The 3958-nt window shown below is 35.2% G+C and overlaps 1 long non-coding RNA gene across 1 annotated transcript; it reads right to left on the bottom strand.

The window, feature by feature from the left end:
* Nucleotides 1-320: 320 nt before the first annotated feature.
* Nucleotides 321-1674, bottom strand: LOC127721240 (uncharacterized). The gene is made up of 2 exons (XR_007991090.1): nt 1324-1674; nt 321-690 (listed from the first exon to the last, which is right to left on the bottom strand). It is a non-coding gene; the product is annotated as an uncharacterized LOC127721240 (long non-coding RNA).
* Nucleotides 1675-3958: the final 2284 nt, after the last annotated feature.

Raw genomic sequence — 3958 nt, 5'->3', positions numbered from 1 at the left:
AATAAAACAAATCAGATGAAATAAAAGTCTAGTCCCCTAGGGTCACTGTCACCCAAACCTCCTCCCTGTTTGAGAACTTGTAAACGGTCCAGATTCCCACCCCATAATCATAAATATTACTGTTCATGATATCAAGAAGATTTGAATGCCATACAGGTGTAATCCCTAGGCCATAGCCAGAAATCAACGCCACTTTGCTTACTTGAATATTAAACTAAAGAACTCGGATACGGGTCACGGAAATTGTATTGTAATGATTGTCACGGATAGACGAGAGCTGACTTAGGAGTTTGTACTTACAGATAATAAATGACTACTACTTTAAACAAAATAACAATTTAATTAGGTACAAATTTACAAATATAAATAGATGAAATCAAATGAAATAATACTGTCAAATGTTTAATGAACTGTTCCTTCTTCTTTGTATTAAACTATGAAATCTGGATAAACGATACTACGGAATTTTACGTATTTGGTTTTCGGTAACTACACAAAACTGGCCCAACATAAGCGGTGTACACATTACGGCTGCCCTATTGTCTAGACTCGACTCCAAATATTCTATGTTGCCAAACTATTGATGATAAACACGGAACGCCGCACTGTCAACAGGTTTCACCACCATCTGTACTATATCTCCATACTTTACAATACAAAACTACATACACCTAGCCCGCAAACTGGGACCTATTGAAATACATACTGTACGTTAAGATACAATACTAAACTTAAGAAATATACATATGTTTATGTATTACACATGTCGCATAAATAATGACAAATACTTAGTACGACTACTTATGTTCAATCTATAGAAGATTATAGCATATTGAATAATGCATTACTTATACACAAATAATTACGGCATATCGTATAATGCCTTACTTTACACAATACAAACTACGGCATATCGTACAATGCCTTACTTTACAAGTCACATAATGGACTTTATTGTATACTATCATTATACAATTACTACACACAATATACAGCTTTTAACGCTGAATATACATTTATGCTTATACGTTGCATATTACTTTACATACTTATGGAGATACATACATCATTGCATTATCGTACGCAAACGTTCCTAAAATACCAAACAATTTCGATACTCGAATATTTACTACAGCCGGAAACATATAACCGTGTTAAACTTTCATTATAATGAACATTAATTAACTTATTACATTTATAAAATAGCAATGTCAAAAATTACAATTACAATTGAAATAATTATTCTATATTTGCGTTGTTGCAGAAAACTGAACACTTTAGAACGAATAATGATTAAATAAATAAGAATAAATTGAATCCTACCTCAGAAATCCAGTGTGTGTGTCCACGCCACATTGTAAACTAACTTTATACAAACATTTCTGACCACACCTTGACTCGTTAAGGTGTTACCTGAGAGTGAATAGTCAGCTCATCAAATACAGGTATCACTGTTACTCAACCCGTTCGACAAGTTTACAGGTAAATGCCCAAGTAAATAGTGGACACTACTTAATTAATTAGATGTAAAATGTGGACATGTATTATACACCGAAGTCTGCAGAATATAGCATTTATAAGATACTGACGTTCTGCAAATCGAAATAGAATTAACAACCAAAATAACAACATATATGTGAGTAAACAAAGTCACCCTGTGACAGTTCCTCCCCACAAAAAAGAAGTACGAAGTACTGATAATAAAAAAAATATATAAACAGAAATAGATTTACATACAAAAACCCATCAATGCAAATAAACTAGTCCAAATCAAAAGACAAACTAATCATACTAACGACACTACCGGACAGTACTCGACTCTTGACCAGGTCCAAATAAAATACCAACCGACCCTTACAACAAATCGACATATACTCACCTAAAAGATGAATAAGGATCATTATCAGGTCTTGTCGCCTCATAACTTAAACCTATTCAAAGTGTTATGTCACGACACATCCTGCCCACAACATCACGGTTTGTCACCATTTCAAATCTAGTCCTGTGATATTTAGACTGTTCAACAAAATAAAACTAACACTATCAAATCTTCACTACTTACTATTCATTATAAAACAAAACACTGTAATATTTACATCCTAAACTCTACTGAGATAATCTGCACCCACATTATCTATACCTTTAACTGCTACAATTCTAAATCTGTAAGGCTGTAGAGCTAATGCCCACCTCATAAGTCTAGCATTCTCTACTTTCTTCTTATTAAGATAAGTAAGTGGCTGGTGGTCAGTCTCAAGTATAAATTCTCTACCGTATAAATACCTCTGAAATTTCTGCACAGCCCAAACGATGGCTAAACACTCTTTTTCAATAGTGGAATAAGCCACTTCACTCTTCTTAAGTTTCCTACTTGCATATGCAATAGGCATCTTGGAGTTCTCTTGATACTGCATCAGTACTGCCCCAATCCCTCTATCTGATGCATCAGTCATCAGAACAAAAATCTGAGTGAAATCTGGTAATTTCAATATAGGAAACCTAACTAAAGCACACCTTAAAGACTGAAATGCATTCTCCTGTGCATTTTCCCAAACAACAGTACTAGGCTGTCCTTTCTTCGTCAGATCAGTAAGTGGAAGTGCAATACAGGAGAAGTTTGGAATAAACTTCCTGTAAAACCCAACTAATCCAAGAAAAGACCTTACCTGTTTCTTTGTAACTGGTCGTGGAGCTTCTTCTATCGCTTTAACCTTGTCTGGATGAGGTTTAAGTTTGTCATCACCGACAAAATGACACACAAACACTCTAGACTACCATAACCTATGGAACACTTACTAGGTCTAGCTGTAAGATTTGCCCCTTTAAGTCTGACCAAAAGTTCATACAGTACCTCTAAATGTTGCTCAAATGTCAAGGTGAAGATGATTATATCATCTATGAAATTATCTATATTCTCCATACCTTTTAACAATATTCTCATTAATCTGCAAAAAGAAGCTGGCGCAGTAACCAGTCCAAACGGCATTCTACGAAACTGAAACAAACCTTTAGGTGTTTGAAAAGCGGTTTTCGGTTTGGCATCCTCTGATAACGGTAACTGCCAATATCCTTTTGATAAATCGATTCGTGAAAAGTACTTATGTCCTGCTAACTTAGAAAACATCTCTTCTGCATTCCCCATCGGTTCAGCGTCAAACAAAGTCTGGCTATTTAACGACCTAAAATCAATACAAAATCGGTTTGTATTGTCCTTCTTCTTAACAATGACGATCGGTGACGCATAAGGACTCGTAGATGCTTCTATAACTCCAAGGTCTAACATTTTACTAACCTCAGCATTTACTGTGTCTAACATACTATATGGAATAGGATACGGTTTCATCCTTATAGGCGTTTCACTGGACAATTTAATGTCATGCTCCAGAAGATCGGTACATCCTGGAGAATCAGTAAAGACTTCAGGAAATGAAAACAGCAATTCCTTTACCTGTAATATCTGATTTTCATCCAAGTCTGGATTAACATCAATATGACTAGCATTCTCACCTGAATCAGTAAAAGGTATTTCATGAATCTCATCATAAACATCCACTTGGTCACTATCAGTATCTATCACTGCAGAACTTACCACTGTTAAATCATCATCTACGTCACACCTTTCCACATACCTTTTCAATAAGTTTGCATGGAACGTTTTAATCTTCCCATTCATCTGTATTCTGTAGTCTACCTTACCAAATTTCTCAGTAATAGTAAAAGGACCTTTCCACTGCATCAACAGTTTATTCTTATCCGTAGGTAAGAGCACAAGAACCTTTTCACCTACCTTCATATGTCTTTGCTTGGTCGATTTATCATAATATACCTTATTCTTCTTTGATGCAGACGCCAAATTACTTCGAGCAAGCTCACAGGTAGCTTCAAATCTCTCTCTTAAATCTATCACGTACTGATATGTAGACTTTACCTCAGGATCGTCTATCTCTTTAGTCCATAG

This window comes from Mytilus californianus, unplaced genomic scaffold (genome assembly GCF_021869535.1).
Source record: "Mytilus californianus isolate M0D057914Y unplaced genomic scaffold, xbMytCali1.0.p SCAF_12, whole genome shotgun sequence".
NCBI lineage: Eukaryota > Metazoa > Mollusca > Bivalvia > Mytilida > Mytilidae > Mytilus > Mytilus californianus.
The sequence above is the reverse complement of the archived record's forward strand: the minus strand, read 5'-3'. Positions and strand labels throughout refer to the sequence as shown.